The sequence below is a fragment of the Colossoma macropomum genome, unplaced genomic scaffold (genome assembly GCF_904425465.1).
Source record: "Colossoma macropomum unplaced genomic scaffold, Colossoma_macropomum, whole genome shotgun sequence".
NCBI classification, from domain to species: Eukaryota; Metazoa; Chordata; class Actinopteri; order Characiformes; family Serrasalmidae; genus Colossoma; species Colossoma macropomum.
In genome coordinates this window covers 27,566-41,761 of record NW_023495173.1, presented here as the reverse complement: position 1 = coordinate 41,761, position 14,196 = coordinate 27,566, and the positions used below count along the sequence as shown (strand labels likewise).

The 14,196-nt window shown below is 36.5% G+C and overlaps 1 pseudogene; it reads right to left on the bottom strand.

Annotated features, from left to right (window-relative positions):
* Positions 1 to 8,739, bottom strand: part of LOC118801078 — a 44,146-nt pseudogene extending 35,407 nt beyond the window's left edge.
* Between the last annotated feature and the right edge of the window lie 5,457 nt (positions 8,740 to 14,196).

The following is a 14,196-nucleotide window of genomic DNA, read 5'->3' as shown; positions in this document are numbered from 1 at the left end:
CACAATTTAAGGTGGAACGGCAAACTTAAAAAATACTCTTGCGGATATGAAGCCAAATTCAGCTTCATTTAAGTTTGTGTGGTAACGTAAAAATGATTGAATGGCAGTACTGGAAGTCGTAGTCATGTGAGCACCTTCATTAAAGACAAAGGTTTTGTGTTTGTGGACGCTGTGTGTAACTACATAGGCTGATAACCGCCTTTAGCACAAGCAGTTTAAAGTGCACCAGATTAGTGTATCGGATTAGTGAAAATAGACAGCGTCATACACTGGCAACTTGATCTCAAAATGGAACGGCAACAGACGAGCTCATTTGCAAACAACAACAAATGCAAAAAAAACAACAACAAATGTCAAAAACAGGCTGACTGTGGTGAGTTATTCTAAACTCTCAGCTCATTCTGAACCCTAAATACATTTTGTCACAAAAGCCATTGTTGTCCATTGTCAAGCCATTACAAGTTCATGTTTTACAGCAGAAACAGTCAAACACCAGCGCCGTTCTTGAGCAGAGCCCCATAAATCCATTCACTGAATCAGCGAGCAGTATTTGGGTCAGGTGATGCAGCACTTCCGCTAACTGTTTTAGGCAGAATCTCAAACAGCTCCCTTCTCCCTACAAAGTGCACTATGTAGGTCTCAAAATAACAGCTACTGCATCTAAACAGAGCTCAGTGAGTCAAACAACGAACCACTTTGTATTCATATTTGTGTGCACAATTCATACTAGACATAAAGTGCAATATTCCCAGCTTAACTGCTTATTTACTGCTGTTATGTAAATGAGCTAAGATGACATTGTAACTGTTTACAAAAACACCATCAGTAATAATATTTAACTTTAAATCAATTCATTTAATGTTAATAAATTGACACAGTGGTTTTATTCATTGAAGCATCTACATGTCCAAGCATATTTTTTTCTGTTATTATTATTATTATTATTATCATTATTATTATTATTATTATTATAAATGTGGGATCCCTACTATTCAACCACACTTAAACAAAACTTTTAAATTAAAATTTTAGGCTCACTGTGGAAGCATCAAGTCACATTCTACGCTGCAGCTGTGCTCTTACATACTTCTGGCTCTGTGAGATTTAAAGAGAAAATCTGCTGATTCTCCTCTGTTACTTCTAAAGTGTCTACAGCTGAATGACATTTAGTAGTGATGCAGCTCTGAACTTTTAACTGACAGAAACAAAGTGAGAAAGTCGCCACACTCACCTGATACAGTCAGTGTAACAGCTTCACTGGTGTGTGTGTATATTCGGCCTGTTGACTGTGTTCCCTTACAGGTATAATCACCTGCATGAGACTGATCAACAATAGAGATTTCATATTCCTTCCTTTGAGCATCTCTGAGAAGATTATTATTCTTATACCATTCATAATTCCAGTCATCTCCACTTTCTATTTCACATGTCAGAGTGACTCTCTTTCTGATGAACACATGATCAGCTGGCTGGACTTTCACTGTAGCTTTTGGTCTCTCTGTTCAAAGATTACAAATACTTTTGAAATATATTCTCTAAAGATTCATAAAATGATTCAAAAGCATCATGAAATAATGTGGAATACTTTTCTCCCTCAGTCAGTCTAAAATCTAATTATGTGAAAAAAAAATACAGAAAACATGACAAACCTCTCACTGTAATCTTGACTGGATCACTGTTTTCTGTTAACAGGGTGTCTTTCTTTAGCGATGTACACTGGTACTTTGCTTCTCCTAGATCAGATGCTGTAACACTGATTGTGGTCAGATTTTCTAAATGTTTTAAATTCTGATTGTTTTTCCACCAGTGAATCTCCAATCCAGTACTCTGCGGCGGCTCACAGCTCAGAGTAACTGTATCTCCAGTGTAGACTGAGCTCTGAGGCTCCACTCTCAGTCTGGGTTTGTTGGGTGTTGCTGTGAAATGATGAAGTGAGCAGAGCTGCTTTTCTCAATATAAGAAGTAGTTTAATCATCTTAATCATAATGAGCCTAATGAGTTTAATGTGTCTGTGTTCTATGAATGTTTCTGTGCAGACAGATTGTACTTTAATGTATCATATATCTTTATATATATTTAACTACACATTGACAAGACCGAATTAATTTATGAATTCACTTCTCTTTCATGTGCAATGAATGTGATGTTACTGATTTTAGCCACATGTCAAAACCATCTATTAAAGGAATTATATGAAAATGTACATGACTACATTGAAATAATGCAGTAATGTTCATGTAATTCACCTTCAGTTTGTTCAAAGTTGATGAGCACAATCAGCACTAAAGTAGGAGAGAAACAGAGAACATGATGTATTAATGTGAAATATTCACTACTATCACAAGTAAAACTCATAAATCTGAAAAGGCCCATGCACAGTTGAAGAATCAATTCAGATAACGTGTAATAATCAGCATGTAGACTTTATTAAAACAACGCTTGTTTATGTTTCAGCTGTTTGTTTGTCATTTTTCACACAGTGCAATTATATATTTTCTATTTTAAAATTTTCAGCGGTTGCTATTTTTTTGGCAGTTCCTACTTTTTTTACCAGAACATGTGACCCAGAGTATGTGAACAGTATTCTCTGCAATATCATCATACCATTTAAGCACACTATGATACCAAAAGAGTAAAGATATAATCTAACAATTTGCATAGAACACTTGTATACCAAAAGGAGGATGTTCAAATACACATACATAAACACACACACACACACACACACACACACACACACACATACATACATACATACAGACCTAAACATACAAGAAGAAAGGCCATTTATCAAGTTTCTCCCCATAAAGCTGATCATAGTAATTCAAAAATCTATTACTTTTCATAGTTTCCACCTGATGTAAGGACTGGAGAAGTGATTTAAATTCCATTAAGAGGAGGTACAGGGTTGGCTGAGAATTTGAACTTCTGTTTGTGAATAAAGAATTTAGCATGTAGAATGAAAAAATTAACAATGTAATCTAGAGGCTTGTTAATGAAGTTATTATAGTGACAAATAATATCTTTGACATAAAAGGTGTAAATAATTTTGACAGAATTAATAATGTGAACACATAAGTTGGACCAAAATCTGTTAGTTACCTCACACTGAAAAAATAGGTGAGTCAAAGTTTCATCAGCAGAAGGAGCAACAGCTATTATTGTCTAGAAACTTTGAACAGAATTCACAGGGTATATTATGTAAAATTTTAAAATGGGCTTCTTTGGTCTTATTAGACATACAAAATTTATGAAGCAAAAGCCACAGGCTTTTGCAAATTATGTCCTCAATAAAGGATATCCAATAGAACTTAATCACTGGGGGATATTTTATTTCTTCCCTGAAGGATATACTGAATATGATTTATTATAACATTTTTTATCAAGTATATTTATACCACCCAAAAGCAATGAGGGTAGCATCATTTCAGTAGTACCAAATGACTTAAATGACTTTTTACAAGGTGAATGATGCCATCAGGAATAGCTTGGAAAGACTTGGAAAGAGAAATAGGGAATGTATTTGGCAATAATTACATTTCAAAGAAAAGATAAGCCTCCAAACTTTAAATATGATTGGAGATGAAAACCACACAAAACTTGGGTTTATGAGACCTTCTGAGCCAATTCATTCTTAGGGTACTTAAGAATATTAAATCTAATACTTCCAAACTACCTTCTGCTCACATTCTTTTCTTTTAAGCTTGTGTGATTTATTTTTTTATTTTATTTATTTTTTCAGATGAAGTCCAAAAATATTTTATTGATTTCATAAGCAGATAACTCACCAACACTGATAGATAGTGGGATATACAAAACGAGGCAATCCCTCAGCTTTAAATAACAGAATAAGGATATAAAGATTCTTCCAGATATGTTCAAATGTTGTCTGGCTGAAAGTGTTTTAGTTATATAAATGCCCAGGTACTTAACATTGTTTTTAACTGGAATATCACGCATTAAGATATCGGCAGTCATGAAGAGACGTTATCTCACATTTGGCCTGGTTCAATTTTAAACCTGAAGCTTGAGAAAAAGCTGAGCTATAAATAAACAATTACAGAACTATTAATTCCTTTATAAAACATACTAATCATATCAATAAATCTATCATTAAATCCAAATAATTGGAGAGACTTCAAAAGAAAGTTATGCTCAATAGTGTTAAAGGTTTTATAGAGGTCCAGAAAGAGAATAATAGCTTTAGCGTGTACTGAATTTGTCTAAAAAAAAAGTCTAAAATTAGTCATATACAGTTGTTAATATGTCGACCCTTTACAAAATCAAATGGTTAAGACCAGATTTCTACCTGTTATCATAAACTATAGCTATAGTAGTCTATGGTCAAAAGTGTAATAGGCTCTGCTCATACATGCAATTGTTACTGAATCTGTGGTGGTCTGACACAAAACAGTCAGTCACTTTAAACATTCCCACCAGGAATTCACTGTGATTTTGGCCCATTTGTAAACACATACAATCAAAACCGCTTCCCCAGTATGGGTGGAGACACGTAGGCCAGCTGAATGGAGAAAGAAAAGTTGATATTTGCTACCAAAGTCTGTATATACTGACTTTACTCTGTTTGAATGAATAGAATAGCAAGTTATGAACATTAATATGGTGAATTTTGTAAATTAGGCTGTAGACTTACTGTATTGTTCTACCGTTACATCACAGCCTGCTTTTAGCTTCAGTGCTTAATATTAGCAGTGCTGCTCTTAGCATTTCTGCTCAGTACACAGAGTACAGTGTGTTATTTTGAATGAAACAGCTTCATTTGAAATTGTCCATGGACAGAGCTGTCTGTAGAGCTGTGTTCATGTTGCTTGTCAATCAGACCGAGGGTGAGTATATAAAATCACAGGCTTTGTCTGTGTAGATTTCTAAAACCACACAGTGTATTTCTGGCTTTATTTCTGGACCTTCAGCTACAGCTCAACCAGCCAAACAATAAACTCCACACATGAACGCCACTACTTACAGCTGTACAAAAGTACTACTAAACTACTAAATTCAAAAAGCAGACAGCAGAGTTAAGTAATGAGCGCCAGAGGGCCCCCGCGAGCGAGTCCTCAATGAATGGGAGTAAATGGAGCTAAACGGCTAAAAACAAAAAGTTAAAATAGTTTCTAATCACTTTCCCAGAACTTTCCTATAATTTTAGAAAGTAGAAGCATATTTTTTACTAAAAAAACAAAGAAAATGCACCTGTTTGTTTCCTTTTTTCTACAAGTAATGGATTTTGGGCAGCAGGATGCTAACATTACTGCTACTGAGTGCTGATTGGTTAGCGAGTGGAGCAGCTCATTGGCTGACGCTCACTGACGTCATGGACGTAAATGAGGCGCCATTTTAAACTCCTATAACTCGAGTTTAAAAGCTCTTAAAAATATAACAGCAGTGTTAAATTGTTTTATGCTGTTGTGTGTTCAGGAAATTAATGTATTCTTTTACATTAAAAAAGTTTAAGCATTTATAAACTATGATTTTGCTCAAATGCTCCATCATAACCCATTCATTTTGGACTTGCTCACGAGCGCCCTCTAGTGTTTGAAAACCCAGAAGACATTACAGAGTCTGGTACAGTTCTCATCTGTCCCACAGTGACGACATCAAGACAAAAACCTGGAGGATGTGAACTGGAGTTCTGGATTGAACTGTATCAGATTTTACTCAGTTGTACTCAGTAATTAATCAATCCAGCACTCTAGTCCACATTTTCTCACATCCTGTTTAAGATGTGTCACTGACCTGTTAACTTTCTGCAGCTGGACTCGTTACTCTACATTTGTTCTGTTCTGCTCTTCAGTGTTTTGTAGTTTTTGTAGGTTAGCCCCTGTTTGAAATATTTAGAACATTGCTTATTTTGTCTGTGGGTCAAACTGGAACCCTGAAATCCAACTAGTTGTGCATTGTAATTCACTGCTTTTTTGCTTTAATCTTGCGTGTTTTGCTTCATTCGTCCATATTTCCCAGTACAATAAAGATGCCACTTACAACTGCTGTGTTTTAATCTAGATTAGATGCATAATCTCAGTACGTGCAGCTGTATGTACCTGATATATGATTATGTACATCATGTCTGCATGTTATAAAGCAAATTTGCTTTGTAAATAATATGTACGAATATAAATATAAATAAAAAAAATAAAATGTGATGTGACAATAAACGTGATTTGATTTGATTTTGATTTGACCATTATGTACCTAGTAGTATGTCTGGTCATTCTGCATATGATGACTATAAGAGAATAGGCAGTTAATTTGTACTATTAAGTACTACATACTTAATAAAGTTACACTTTATTTTACAGTCATATGGAATTAATTATTGTACTCAGGTAATTACTCTGTCTTACTCTGTATTTCTCTATCACATATGCATGGACTGAAAGACAATCATTAAAAGCTGAAATATACCTGTTATTTCTAACATTAGTTACTCTGTATTCTGAATGTGCTGATTGTGCACCAAGTACAGCTTGTAATACTTAATAAAATTCTGAGTAAGTGCTGTATATTTACCATTAAATTCTAAGTACTGTTGTATATACCTGATACTTTTCATATGCTTGTTAAGTTTTTGCAAAGCATGTACCAGAAAATTATTTGTAAGCACCGCATATTTGCCTGTTAAATATAGCTACATACTGTACCACAAAATAAAGGGCTACCAAAATGTTTTTGTTTACAGAGTGAATAAGTCATAGAATTCACACCTAGGGTACACATTAAAAAATACATACAAAATAAATATTTATCTATGATAACCGCCAGCAGTTAATATACCCAGAAGCTTATTGATGTCATGTTGATTAAATTATTTGTATTATTTAGTATTATGGCTACAATGGCCTTAAACTGTTTTTGACGTTTACATTTTTTTGTGCATTTTGATGGGTTTTTAAACATTTTTTGGCTAGAAACTATAGCAGGAATCTGGCAACCCTGGCTTCCGGCCTCAAAAAAGAGGAGAACATTACCAGCACAGACAGAAAAAATACTTTACATTAACCTCTTGATTTCACCTTACAGATGATACTACATTAGAGACTTTTTTTGTCAGTTGTCTGCTCTCTCTCTCTCTCTCTCTCTCTCTCTCTCTCACTCTCTAGTTGTCTTTGTGTCTGTATGTGTCTTTAACTGTGAGAGATTGTTAAACTTTGTCAAAGTAAAAAATGTCAGATCTAGTAATCTGTATGATTACTGAAGAAATGCAAATCAGTAAACAAATCAACACTGGATTATTTGCTATTGTTTTAATGATTTCAAATGGTTGAAATGTACGGAGCCCCGGAGGGGACGGAGGTAAAAAAAATAAATAAATAATAATTCGAGCGAAATTATTGCAGTTCGTACACACGTTTTCCTTTATTCGTGGTCACGATTTCTTAAATCCTTCCCTCCTTTTCTTTTAAACGTGCGCACGTTTTCTTTACTTCGTGGGTACGTTTTTGTTTATTCGTGATCACGATTTTCTAATTCGTTCTCTCGTTTTCTTTTAATGGTTGTCATGTTTTATTTTTAACTGAACGCACGTTGTTTATTTTTTTTTTATTCGTGCGCAAAATCAATGTAGTAGATACAGGTCGTGTTATTTGTCTGGTGCAGAAGTAAATAACAGCTCCCTGACACTGTCTGACGGGTTTTGATGAGTTAGATTGATGAGATAATGAACAGAGACGCTCATCAGGTCTGATTCTGATTTGAGTCGTTATGAGGAAACTGCAGCTCCTCTTCACAACAAACGGCCCTCAGATTCATCAGTGCAGCTGCAGTTTGGTGGTGAAATGAAGGAAGACAATAAACTACAACCACAATCTGCGGTGTTAGAGATCATCACACAATTACAGGAAGAAATGAACAGCGTCGACGTTTCAACAAACTCAAATTGAACACACACAGAAACATGCACGTGGAATGACGTCAAATGGCGAGAGAGTTTAATAGATCTATGGATTAGATGTGATATATTAATGTGAAGATGTTGAAACGCTGATCATTTCGTCCTGTAATTGTGTGATGGTCCCTAACACCGCAGCTTGACCGGGAGCAGAAACACCGTGGGCCGTTCGCTGTGAAGAGGAGCTGGAGTTTCCTCATAACCCCCAAATCAAAATCAGACCTGATGAGCATCTCTGTTCATTATCTCATCAGTCTAACACATCAAAACCCGTCAGACAGTCTCAGGGAGCTGTAATCAAAACACAAACAACGTGCATCAACGGGGCGTCTCTGAAGTATTGACTGTGAGAAGGTGAAGTTGCAGCTCTCCATGAAAATCACATCTGTTAGACATTACTTCAGTACCTGTAGAAATGCCAAGAAATCAATAGAGAAAAATGGAAAACTAAAGATGTAACTAATTTTTATTGATTTCTAAAACATAAATATAGCCTGGCTGTTTACAGAATTGCAGAAAATGTGCATTCATACATCTATACATCTTTTGGTTTACCGTTTCTCCACAAGAGGGCAGCAGTAGCACTGTACATCGGTTCAATTACTCAAATGTAGCACATGGTCTGCAGTTAATGTAAGTACTGGATAACCAAACTTTACTCACTTGTCACATTGTTAAGAAACGCTGTAGTGTCTGTTATCAGACATTTTCTTTCCACAGATCTTTAAAAGAATTGCATCCATGTGTTGTTCACAGAGCCGTGACAAGTGAGTTTGACGAAGATTGCTCTCATCTTCTGGCAGTGCGCCTCCATGTTTACAGTCTTTAACCATGATAGGACTTTCTTCTTCATTTGATGTGATCCTATCACAGCTATCAGGAACAAAAACTTACACCTTGCGTCCGGCAATGGTGTTGATTCCTCTGTTGTTATTTGGAAGGTCATACTCATTGAGCTTGATTTAGCCTTGTTCTTAATGTGTTCTGGAATTGACCTGGTCACTGCAAGTGTCTTTTTGTGCCCGGTCTAGTATGTCCGAAAAACTTGCGGAAAAGCTGTTGCCCCAATTCATAAAAATCATTGGGGTCCTGTTGTACCTGAAGTTACTCTCTTCAACATTATTCCTACACAAACTAGTTAACATTAGCTGGTGATCTCACGCACATAGTGATGAACGTGCACTAGCATTTCAGGATTTGTAGTAAGCACAGACGCTTAAAAACAAATTCACAGATTCACAGTTTCTGGACAGTACAAGAACATTGGGTTTCTTTTTATTGTTTTCTGCGTAAGAAATTCTGCATATTTCTGTCCTTATATCTGAAATCCATTTTGCCTCAGGTTCATTCACCACATCACAGGAATCATAGGGCCTCATTAGTGTAGGAGCTAATGGCCAGCAGGGCTTTTACTAAAAATTACATTATTAATTGATTGATCTACCTGTTATTTTCACTCATAATCAAGCAATCTGTGTGCTATACTGAAAAATAGACTTTTAAACAGTTAAACAGTAACAAACTATGCAGAGGGATCCTAAACTACTTTGTTAGTAACAGACAAACTAGAATGCTTTATATAATCATGTAACCAAGAAATGTATGTAGTGTAACACAGACCTTACACGGTACACAGAAAGATGTATAAATTTTCATTAACAGAGCATACAGTAATCAGACTCAAGACTTTCTCATATTTTGCTTTTGCAGATTATTTTCAATGACATCACCAGAAATATTTTCAGACTGTGATTGCGAACATGCAAAAAAGATAACCAAAGTAATTACTTTAGTAGTTTTTTATAGAAAACTTTTTTACTCTTGTGCAATTTCCTTTTACTTGTACTCAAGTAAATTATCACTAGACTAACAATAGTCTTACTGTAGCAGGGATTTTAGGGCCCATCTCACCCCTGGTGTTAACTTACATTCAAATAGAAAATCAACAAAGTGTAATTTGACTGGGGGTGCTCAAACTTTTGCATTTGACTGTCAGCTTCATACCCTTGTTTTTTGTAAAAAGAGCCAATCAAATCTAAGTATGATAATGAATTACAAAGTTTATGTTTTAATTACTAAAGCAGAGATATTTTTGTTGCTTGTATAAGGAATATTATGCCAGTATATTGTGTCAGATTGTCCCCTACACTATTAATAATCCAACAGAAAATATATTTAATCCTGAAATATAAACAGTGGAATGTGGACACACCATAGAATCTAAAAATACACTGTAGTTAATGTTAATGTAGCTAATGCTCTGTATTTAATGCTTACAAGTTTGTTCACATCTCAGAAGACCAGAATTGTTAACGTCAAAGGACCTCAAACTGAAACTCCTGATACTCTTTAACATCAAAGAAAAGCTAATAAAGCAGCTGAATTACAGACAATTACTTTATCAATAACTTCATAGCAGAACTGACTCTAACGAAGATATGAAGAGAAGCTTTACTCACAGAGCGTCACAGAGAGTGAACTGAGCTCCATACTGTCCCAGTAATGACTGACTGACTATTCTGTGTTAAACACTCAGCATTTCCTGTGTTCTTACACTCAGAGCACACGTCTGAGAGAGGGAGAGAGAGAGATATCAGCATCAGAGTAAATTCACCTGAGCACTAGCATCAAAACTGTATGATTTCTATATGATCTCTAATTAACATATATAGTATATATATATATATTGTCTTTGAGATGTTTCTACACCTTGATTGGAGTCAACCTGTGGTAAATTCAGGTGTTTGGACATGATTTGGAAAGACACACACCTGTTTATGTAAGATCTCATAGCTGACAATGCATATCAGAGCAAAAGCCAAGCCTCGAGGAGGAAAGAACTGCCTGTAGTACTCAGAGACAGGATTGTGTGAAGGCACAGATCTGGAGAAGTCTACAAAAAAATCTGCTGCACTGAAAGTTCCCAAGAGCACAGTGGCCTCCATAATCCTTAAACAGAAGACATCTGGAACAACCAAGACTCTTCCTAGTGCTGGCTGCCCCACCAAACTAAGTAATCGGAGGAGAAGGGCCTTGGTAAGAGAGGAGACCAAGAACCCAATGGTCACTCTGTCTAAGCCCCAAAGATCCTGTGTGCAGATGCAAGAAACTTCCAGAAGGTCAACCATCACTGCAGCACTCCACCAATCTGGGCGTTATATGGCAGAGTGGCTAGACAGAAGCCTCTTCTCAGTAAAAGACACATGAAAGCCATACTGGAGTTTGCAAAAAAGCACCTAAAGACTGTGAGAAACAAGATTCTCTGGTCTGATTAAACCAAGATCTAACTTTTTTGGCCTCAATTCTAAGCATCATGTCTGGAGGAAACCAGGCACTGCTCATCACCTGCCTAATACCATCCCTACAGTGAAGCATGGTGGTGGCAGCATCATGCTGTGGGGTTGTTTTTCAGCAGCTGGAACAGGGAGACTGGTCAGGTTTGAGGGAAAGCTGAATGGAGCAAAATACAGATATTTTCAATGAAACTCTGATCCAGAGAGCTTGGGACCTCAGACTGGGCTGAAGGTTCACCTTCCAACAAGACAATGACCCTAAGCACACAGCCAAGACAACAAAGTAGTGGCTTAGGGACAACTCTGTGAATGTCCTTGAATAGCCCATCCAGAGCCCTGACTTGAACCCAGTCGAACATCTGTGGAGAGGCCTAAAATGGCTGTCCACCAATGGTCTCCATCCTACCTGACAGAGCTTGAGAGGATCTGCAGAGAAGAATGGCAGAAAATCCCCAAATCCAAGTGTGCAAACCATATGGCATCAAACCCAAGAAGACTGGAGGTTGTAATCGCTGCCAAAGGTGCTTCAACTAAGTACTGAGTAAAGGGTCTGAATACTTGTTGTAAAATGCAATATTTTAGTTTTTTGAGTGCAAAATGATGGGGAAAAACTTGAATTCTTTTTTTAATATTAGTACACGGCCGCAACATAACAAAATGTGCAAAAAGTGAAAGGGTCTAAAGACTTTCCGAATGCATTGTATATATGTTTTCTCTTATGGCAGAATGAGGCAAACTCTTTACATTTATAAGTTGAGAATAATTCAGATGTTCAGATTAAGAAGTTATAAAAGAAATAAATCCATCTATCTATTGTGGAATAAGAAATTTTAGGGTTTTTTTAATCAGGCTTCAGAAGTAAAATGTTCTTACCAAACATCATTTCATTATCCATGTTTTGAAAGTGTGGTGTAGTCTGGTGAACAGTTTTTTATTGACTTTAAGCCCTTAAATGTTAAAGTTTTCTTATACACTTCTTTAACCTAATAATAGCTCAGCCCATTTGCATTGAAGTCCCTGTAGTTGCTGAATAATAAGTCTAAGTATGTAATAAGCCTGGAATTTAAGGGGTTAAACTCTCCTGCCTATTGTTTATGTGACTTCAGAGCAGGGGTGGGGGTCCTGGTGGGCCAGATTCCTGAACAGTTGGGTGATTTTCCTGCTCAAACACACCTGATTCAACTAATCAGTTAATCACCAGGTTTGGTTGGAGTCCTAGAGCAGAATAAAGGCCAAACTGTTCTGAACTCTGGGCCTCAGTTTCCACCTTTTGCTGTAGATCTTCGGTCAAGTGCTATATTAAAAGTAATTAAAAACAGCATGGTTGGGTTTCAGTTCCTCTTTAGCTGATGATGTCATTGCCACTTGAATAGAAATCAGACCCCAACCACATATCTCACTCCTCTCTGCTCTCAGCACTTGGGCGTTGTATCTACTAATAGATTATAGATACGTGAGCAGTGAGATGCTCCTATAGTTTTTTTGTGTTCATCTTTGTGAGTAAGATGTTGCGATAGAGCGTTAATTTGTTAACACAATGTGCTGTTGAATGACACAAATTTTTGACCAGATAAAAAGTTACAAACACATCAAGGTCTGAAACCCTGCAAGAAATATACCTTTTGCACTTCAGTTCTATTGATTTAACTAAGATCTGTTCATTTCATTTACAAATTTATAGGCGATTTCAGGCTGGTGCCCGTTCACTGCTGGCCAAGATGTGAGTGAGGTTCCTTCCTCGAGCTATTGTAAAAGTTTTTACACAAAGAGTACAGTTTGTTCGCATAATTTATTTGGACCTCAATAAATTAATTAGAAGAAGGGATGAACTGATGTCATCTTGCATATGAATGGTTGAATGAATATGTGGTTTTAGGTGAAAATAAAATATTATTCACCCTCTGTTTAGGTTTTGTAAACTTTCTTAATCAACATGAACTCAATGACCAGTCATTGTTGTCTCTGGGGGTAGGAGCTCTTACTTTCTTACAAACGTTCAGAGGATTAGTTTGTCCTCTGCTCTATCACATGTGCTACTTCTGTCAGCAGTCACATCATCAACAAACACTAGTGACCCAGTTCTATTGGCGGCCATACATGCCCATGTGATAATATTGCCTCCACCATGTTTGACAGATGATGTGGTGCTTCAGATCATGAGCCCTTCCTTTCCTTATCCATACTCTTCTCTTGTCATCCTTTTGTACAAGTTCATCTTGCGTCTCTTGATTGTAGACTTTGACAATGATATGCCAACCTCTTCTAGAGTGTTCTTGACTTGAATAGATGTTTTAAAGGGGGTTTTCTTCACAATGGTAGGAATTTTCCAATCATCCACTTCAGTTGTCGTCCGTGGTCTTCCAGGCCTTTTGGTGCTGCCGAGCTCACCAGTGCATTCCTTCTTTTTCTAATGCATTCTACTTTTTTCTAATAATGACCCCCTTCACTTGCATTGACACCTCTTTGGATCGCATATTGAGTTCCCATGAACAGTTACCAAAGGCATATTCAGTACTTTGAATCAACAAGCTAACCCTGTCACATTAATGATTACGCACAAGTAAAATAAATTCCTAAAGCTACATTGTTACACTGGCTGGAGCAAGTCATAATTGTATCAGGGGCAACAGGCAACAGGCTACAATCACCTATAAATAATCTATGGATCATGTAACTAGATATTAATAACAAAAACAAATAGGACTGCAAATGGGTCTGTTATGTCTGTAAATTTTACAAAAGCATTAAAAAGTATTAAGAAATGCAAACATGTAGGTTTATGTGGGCGCAAGCGACGGCGCTTGTCCTCTTATAAGCCCAAATTATCCAACTACGCCACTCTCAATTAAGGGATGAGAGCAACCTATGAGTTAAAAATTATATAAAGAATGGACTGTTATACACTAACACCATTTATTGTTTTCCCCACGAAGTCTGCTCAAATAAATGAACATCAGATGGCAGATGTACAATAAAATAACACTTTATTAAACTAAT